Raw genomic sequence first — 8733 nt, forward strand, 5'->3', positions numbered from 1 at the left:
CTCCCTGCCTCTCAGCCAGGAGAAAGGAATGCTTTATTAAAAGGGCGATAGCTCCCATCAAGATGAATCTAGCTGCTCCCATGCCTATTGGAGACAATCCACACTCAACTGCCCTATTGTGATTTAACTCAACTCCCCTCCCCAGAGAGCCTGCGTCTCTCCAGGTCCTTTCCGCGCCTGTCTGTTTCCCGAGCCCTCCATTCTATGGAATACCTCCTCGACCAATCTTCCGAGAACTCCCCCTGCCTCCCCCTCTTTGGGGCCGCAAACCTTGAGCTAAAAACAAGGCATTTCATCTTTCTTTTTCTTTCTTTCTTTTTCTCTCTTCCTGGGGTTGCCCTGCAAACACCCTGTTCATTTATGGGCTCCGCCAGCACCCCCCTTTTTCTGGCAGCTCAGTATAGTCTACCTGTGCCCTTTGAAACGGCCAGGAGGCTAATGGTCGTCCCCCCCCCCCTTTTCTTTCTAGCTGCCTTTTTGTTGACTTTTAAGCAAATTAAGCATTTCCAGCACACACTATGGGCTATGGTCCACATAGTTAAGCACCAAAACTTTCCTTTCACTGCATCTACCAAAGCATCGGTTCCCCAATGCCCTCCTTCATGCACTTTTTCCAGAATTCCCCTCATAACCTCGGGAGATACTACTTCTATCCCTTCCGTTCGCCATCCTTTCTCTGTTTCTCTGCAACCCTCCTCTCTTAACTTTTTCTTTCTTGCTCAGTGGGTTTCCAGACCGGGCTCTCTGGAGGGTCCAAAATTGGCACTGCCACCATTTGTAATTCCAATTGGCCAGCGGCCTCCTTCGCCCATTTATCTGCCCACCGATTTCCCACCACCTCTGGGTTATGGCTGCTCTGATGAGCTGGTATATCGCTGCGCCGACCAACTCGGAGGCAAAGCTCCCTTCTCTATCACTTCCCCATTCCCTTCAACAATCGCAAAACCCGACTTCCTCTTTCCCTCTTCTACGTTGCTTGACCCATCCACAAACCATCTTTCTCCGGTGCTTAATTGTGGTGTTATTACAGGGAAAAACTTCTTTCCCTTTAGTCCCCTCTCTAACCATATTTTTCCAAAATTGTGTACCACCCCATAGGCATTCTTTCTCTCAAGTCATCTCAACATCACAAGTTCATTCTTATTTCTCCTCCACTTTATTTAATTCACTTTTACCCAATTCCCTTCCACACAAATTAAATTGGTCACCTACTCACAGCACTGAACACATGGCACAATCAAATCCCATGTCCCTCCATTCACAGCAAAGCCAAAAATTTGGAAGACCCGCAGCCTGGCCAGGGCTATGGATTTCCAAAAACCTGAAGCATTCCCCCTTCTACTGTGGAGGAGTTCAGTTCCTTAAAGGGACAGACTCACGTTTAACTCTTAAAGGACAAGCTCACATAGCTGTTTCTCTCCCTTCATTCCCTCTTCAGACTTTCTCTCCTCAGCTCAGGACAGATGCCCATGCCACACACACACATGAGCACACACACACACTCTGCACCATTTCCCTCAACAAATATACATACCAATACACAGGCAACTACCTACAAATGGAAAACATTCTCACATACTCATACAAATTCTGACAGTCCTGAAGGACTCCCAGGATTGATTTCTACCGGTTCTCTTCTTCCCCGCCATTTCCACACCTATACTTTCCTCATCTCTGAGTGGCGGTGTCCTGCTGTGTTCCCTTTGTTCCATAACTTCCCTTATTGTTGCTACCATGATCCTGCCCTTCTGCTTACTTTTTCTCTGTTTCTTTTAAGAGATCCTCTATACTCTCCTCAGCCCATCTTGGTTACTGCCTTCTCTCACCCTGATCCTTGATCAGCACTAGCCCCTCTCGACCTTCTGATTGTTTTACACCCAAGGTACAGTACTCCAGCCCGCGCTGGATTTGCTTTCCAGCAAGTTTAAGCCTCTGACTGTCGGGGGCAAAACCGGGCCAGCCTCCCAGCAAGCGCTGGCTAGTTTTTAAAGTCCGACCTCAACCTATGGCATCGGGACGAGTTTAAAAAGCTGCTGTCCTCTTTACTTACAAAAATGCCTGTGGGCGGGTCTGGCCCTTCCCAAGACACATGTTACCAGACTTCTACATAAGGGACCTGGTCCGTGAGACCATTTCCTTCCACAATTTGGTGAGCCAGGCAGGAGCCTGTGGTAAGTTGTTGGTTCCGGGGGGATCTGTGAGGGGTAAGTGGCCACTGCTTCCCATTGGTGAAGTGTCCCTGTCTTGATCCCTCGGGCTCGATTTCCCGGGCCCTGTTTAACCGAGACGGTTCAGAGAAAAGAAGTGAAGCCCGACTGTTGGAGCAGCGGGTGGAGAAGGCCAACCGGTTGGTGGGTGAAGTCCAGCTGATTTGGAGATCAGTTGGTGGGACCAGTCATGGACCCTGACGAGGGTCGGAATAGGTGAGTTGTAAGGCTTGTGGGAGGACGTGACTGACCAAGGGACCCTTTGTGTGGGTGGTTAAACAGTCACAGTTCCTGAAGGTAGCCGTGAGAGTCCGGTGCCTCAGGTCGGCTGTAGCGCTCCCCTGTGGGACGGGTGATAGGAAAACAATTGATCTTTAAAAGTGGCCAGCGCCGGCTGGGAGATCAATTGGGGTTTAGTTCTGACTGCGAGAGGCTAACTCCCTTTTTTCTCTCATGAGTTTGAGGCACGTACAGGGGTTTTTCTTTACCTTGCCCCCTCCCCCCCTCACAATCTCAACTCAACTCGGCTGGAGTGGGACAGACCCAAGTCATCCTTAGTTGCTACCGGGTTAAAAGAAATGTTCTCCCTGACACCATCCAAAGGCATCCTGCTGGTGGGCGAGGTCTGTTGGCTTCATCATGGGGTGGGGGTGGGGGACAAAGTCAGGGACTGCAGTGATTGGGAAGAAAAGGAAGCGTGGTGGGAGAGGTTTGGCAGCAGAGAGAGAGAACTTCATGCCCGTATTGTTTTCTGCTTCCTCAAGGATGGGTGGGGAGCATCCACTCAGTTGCAGGGAAAGGCCCATTGACAAGCAGAAGGTCTCCCTTTGTAGGCCTGATTGGGGTCACCTGCTGGGGATCAAAAATTTAAGGTGGTGGCCATGACTACACAACCGAGGCCTTCCTGCCTGCTTTTAGATGTGTTGTAAACGCAACAAATGTAAAAAAGGGGCAAGGTTTCAGTTGTGCGCTCGTGGATCCCATCTTAGCTTTTTTGACCCCCTTGGATGGCCTCAGGCCTGAGCCACACAGCTGCCCAGCTACTTACCAGCTATTTCTCCATTTTTGTCTCCTGTTGACCATTTACAGGTAGTCCTTAACTTATGACCACAATTGGGACTAGAACCTCCGTTACTAAGTGAGGTAATCATGAAGTGAGTCACGCCTGATTTTACAACCTTTTTTGCCATGGTTGCTAATTGAATCATGGTGGTTGTTAAGCGAATCATGGTGGTTGTTAAGTGAATCATGTGGTCATTACGTGAATGGCTTTCCCCATTGACTTCGCTTGTCGGAAGCTGGCTGGGAAGGTAGCAAATGGCAATCACATGACCCCAGGGCATGCTGGTTGCCAAGCGCCTGCAATTTGATCATGTGACCATAGGGACACGGCAACAGTCATTAAGTGTGAGGACCAGTCATAAGTCACTTTTATCAGCACCATTATAACTTCAAACGGTCACTAAGTGAATGGTTGTAAGTTGAGGACTATCTGTACACAGGCAGTGAATATTCAGTTTGCATTTTAATTTGAATTTATCCAGTTTAGACTTCCCACATCTCAGTGTGAACCAGAGCACAGTTAACCTGTTATCTAGAATTTTCTGTTTATGAGATGGACTATGCATGTAGTCCCAAGTTGCCATGGGTCCAAACCATATGGGAGTCACAATGCAAGCCCCATCCCTTACACCAGTGTTTCTCAACCTCAGCAACTTTAAGATGTGTGGACTTCAACTGCCAGAATTCCCCAGTCAGCACACTTACATGCAACATCACAACTGTCAGCCCAACTAGGTAGACCAGACCAGGAAATCAACTCCACAGAAGGCTGAAACTACTTTTATTGAGACTGGCTAGAATAACCAATTCTTGCACATCTGATTGTGTTGTACTTCCTCCTCCTCCGTATCGTTCAGTGAATCAGGGAAGTGTCTGCATGAGCCACTTCAGAATGTGATTTTCTTCTGGATTTAAAAAATGCTGTAGCCCCTTTTGCCTGGGTAACAGTTCCTGCATATCTCTGTCACGGTCATCTTCCTTACTGCTTGTGCTGGTGCCACTGATCTCTGCAGGGGACCTTTCTGGTTGATCTGGCCCAGGCATCTGATGGATCTCCTAGTTTTCAAAGGGCAGTTAAGGAGTTTGTCAAGCTTCTGGCCAGTGTTTCTGTTGCGGGCCTAGTCAACCTGTAGAATACAGGTGTTGTTGTTTATTCGTTTAGTCGCTTCCGACTCTTCGTGACTTCATGGACCAGCCCACGCCAGAGCCTCCTGTCGGTCGTCAACACCCCCAGCTCCCCCAGGGACGAGTCCGTCACCTCTAGAATATCATCCATCCATCTTGCCCTTGATTGGCCCCTCTTCCTTTTGCCCTCCACTCTCCCTAGCATCAGCACCTTCTCCAGGCTGTCCTGTCTTCTCATTATGTGGCCACAGTATTTCAGTTTTGCCTTTAATATCATTCCCTCAAGTGAGCAGTCTGGCTTTATTTCCTGGAGGATGGACTGGTTTGATCTTCTTGCAGTCCAAGGCACTCTCAGAATTTTCCTCCAACACCACAGTTCAAAAGCATCTATCTTCCTTCTTTCAGCCTTCTTTATGGTCCAGCTCTCACAGCCATATGTTACTACGGGGAACACCATTGCTTTAACTATGCGGACCTTTGTTGTCAGTGTGATGTCTCTGGTCTTAACTATTTTATCAAGATTTGTCATTGCTCTTCTCCCAAGGATTAAGCGTCTTCTGATTTCCTGACTGCAGTCAGCATCTGCAGTAATCTTTGCACCTAGGAATACAAAGTCTTTCACTGCTTCTACATTTTCTCCCTCTATTTGCCAGTTATCAATCAAGCTGGTTGCCATAATCTTGGTTGTTTTGAGGTTTAGCTGCAAGCCAGCTTTTGCACTTTCTTCTTTCACCTTCATCATAAGGCTCCTCAGTTCCTCTTCACTTTCAGCCATCAAAGTGGTATCTTCTGCATATCTGAGATTGTTAATGTTTCTTCCAGCGATTTTAACTCCAGCCTTGGATACCTCAAGCCCAGCTTGTCGCATGATGTGTTCTGCATACAAGTTGAATAGGTAGGGTGAGAGTATACAGCCCTGCCGTACTCCTTTCCCAATCTTAAACCAGTCCGTTGTTCCGTGGTCTGTCCTTACTGTTGCTACTTGGTCGTTATACAGATTCTTCAGGAGGCATACAAGATGACTTGGTATCCCCATACCACTAAGAACTTGCCACAATTTGTTATGGCCCACACAGTCAAAGGCTTTAGAATAGTCAATAAAACAGAAATAGATGTTTTTCTGAAACTCCCTGGCTTTTTCCATTATCCAGCGGATATTGGCAATTTGGTCCCTAGTTCCTCTGCCTTTTCTAAACCCAGCTTGTACATCTGGCAATTCTCGTTCCATGAACTGCTGAAGTCTACCTTGCAGGATCTTGAGCATTACCTTACTGGCATGTGAAATGAGTGCCACTGTTCAATAGTTTGAACATCCTTTAGTGTTCCCCTTTTTTGGTATGGGGATATAAGTTGATTTTTTCCAATCTGATGGCCATCCTTGTGTTTTCCAAATTTGCTGGCATATAGCATGCATTACCTTGACAGCATCATCCTGCAAGATTTTGAACAATTCAGCTGGGATACTGTCGTCTCCTGCTGCCTTGTTATTAGCAATGCTTCTTAAGGCCCACTCAACCTCACTCTTCAGGATGTCTGGCTCTAGCTCACTGACCACACCGTCAAAGCTATCCCCGATATTGTTATCCTTCCTATACAGGTCTTCTGTATATTCTTGCCACCTTTTCTTGATCTTCTTCTGTTAGGTCCTTGCCATCTTTGTTTTTGATCATACCCATTTTTGCCTGGAATTTACCTCCAATGTTTCTAATTTTCTGGAAGAGGTCTCTTGTCCTTCCTATTCTATTGTCTTCTTCCACTTCCGCACATTGCTTGTTTAAAAATAATTCCTTATCTCTTCTGGCTAACCTCTGGAATTTTGCATTTAATTGGGCATATCTCCCCCTATCACTGTTGCCTTTTGCTTTCCTTCTTTCTTGGGCTACTTCTAGTGTCTCAGCAGACAGCCATTTTGCCTTCTTGGTTTTCTCTTTCTTTGGGATGTGTTTTGTTGCCGCCTCCTGAACAATGCTGCGAGCTTCTGTCCAGAGTTCTTTCGGGACCCTATCTACTAAGTCCAGTCCCTTAAATCGATTGTTCACCTCCACTGCACATTCCTTAGGAATATTAGTGAGCTCATATCTAGCTGATCTGTGGGTCTTCCCTAATCTCTTTAGTCTGATCCTAAATTGTGCAATAAGAAGTTCGTGATCTGAACTACAGTCAGCTCCAGGTCTTGTTTTTACCGACGGTATAGATGTCCGCCACCTTTGGCTGCAAAGGATGTAGTCAATCTGATTTCGGTGTTGTCCATCTGGTGAAGTCCATGTATAAAGCCGTCTCTTAGGTTGTTGGAAGAGAGTGTTTGTTATGCAGAGTGAGTTGTCTTGGCAAAATTCTATCAGCCTATGTCCTGCTTCGTTTTGTTCTCCCAGGCCATGCTTACCTGTAATTCCAGGTGTCATTTGACTGCCCACCTTAGCATTCCAGTCTCCTGTGATGAAAATAACATCTCTTTTAGGCGTGTTGTCCAGTAGGTGCTGCAGATCCTCATAGAACTGCTCTACTTCAGCTTCTTCAGCATTTGTGGTTGGGGCGTATATTTGGATCACTGTGATGTTAGATGGCTTGCCCTGAATTCGAATTGAGATCATTCTATCGTTTTTTGGATTGTATCCAAGCACTGCTTTAGCCACTTGACTATTAATTATGAAGGCTACTCCATTTCTTCTGTGGTCCTCTGGTCCACAGTAGTAGATCTGGTGGTCATTTGATGTGAAGTGGCCCATTCCAGTCCATTTCAGTTCACTGACGCCCAAAATGTCTATCTTTAATCTTGACATCTCACCAATAACCACATCCAATTTGCCCTGGCTCATAGATCTTACGTTCCAGGTTCCAATGGTCTGTTGATCCTTAGAACATCGGATTCGCCATTCACCACCAGCACCGTCGGCCACTAGCCGTCCTTTCGGCTTTGAGCTAGCTGCGTCATCACATCTGGGGCTAGTTGAACTCATCCTCTGTTCCTCCCCAGTAGCATTTTGACCATCTTCCGACCTGGGGGTCTCATCTTCCGATGGTATACCGACATATCTCTGGTTGTACTGATCCATTTAGTTTTCACGGCAAGAATACTGGGGTGGGTTGCCATTACCTTCCCCAGGGATCGCATTTAGTCTGACCTCTCTGTCATGACCTTCCCATCTTGGGTGGCCCTTCACGGTTTAGCTCATGGCATCATTGAGGTGCTTAAGCTCCAGCACCACGACAAGGTAACGATCCTTTGCTGAAGAGAATACAGGTAGTTGTCCCTTAACGATGCTAATTGGGACTGGAAACTTCATTGTTAAGCGATGCAGCCTTAAGTTGAAAAACCACATGACCATGCCACTTAGCAACGGCAGTTCAGTAGCTCCCAGTTGCCACTGTTAAGTGAGGACCTCAGGTGGCTGCAACGTGTAATTTCCTGACAGCTTCCCCATTGACTTTGCTTGTCAGAGGCCAGCAGGGAAGGTCACAAATTGCAATCACGTGACCATAGCACATTGCGATGGCCATAAATATGAGGACTGGTCATAACTACCACTCGTTCAGCACCATCGTAGGTTTGAGCGGTCACTGAATGATTGGTCGTTAAACAAGGATTCCCTGTACAGCGATGATGGTGGCTTGTGACAGGATTGTGCCGGAATGGGCTCTCCCTGCAGACCATTCTGGGAGTGTTCCTTGGCATACCGAAGCATCCTGGGAGATCAGGCAGCCAAAGAGACCCCCGGACCAGTCCTACCAACTTACATATAATATAGGCTTATGCCGTTTGCCCTCCCCTGGCGACTCTCAGGAGAGTCCTGGCAAAGCCTCCTCCTCAGCTGACCCGTGGAACTGCCTGCCACTTTGCTGGGGGGAGGTAGAACAAAAGAGCCACAGACTGTGAGGAAAACTGCATCCCCACTCCCCATTCTGGGGTGTCCCCAAGGGCCCCCTCCAGGGAGGAAGAGGGCTCACCCATTGACCACCAGCACCCCCCAGCCAGCCCTACCGTGCCAGCAGGCATCCAAGTCACTCCCTTGTCCTTTCCTACCTAAGATGGGCCAGAGAAGCAGTTCGTTGGCCACTGTCATGAGCTTGCAAGGCATCTGGAGTATAAGATCACACATCTTCACCGGGAGGCTGACTGCACAAATCCTATTGAGATGACAGAAGTACCACCTTGTGGTACTTGTGTGTGCCTGAGGATTCTGAGGAACAGGATAGAATCCTCTGTGATGTCATTTCTGCTACTACCCCTGTCCCATCTGATTGGTGAAAGCTACCAGGGAGATGATGTGAGGTTGGGTATAGGCATCAATGCATTTTTGGGAGAGCTGCCTCAGAGAAAGTGATGATGTTCCTCTTCTTA

This window comes from Candoia aspera, chromosome 1, assembly GCF_035149785.1.
Source record: "Candoia aspera isolate rCanAsp1 chromosome 1, rCanAsp1.hap2, whole genome shotgun sequence".
NCBI classification, from domain to species: domain Eukaryota; kingdom Metazoa; phylum Chordata; class Lepidosauria; order Squamata; family Boidae; genus Candoia; species Candoia aspera.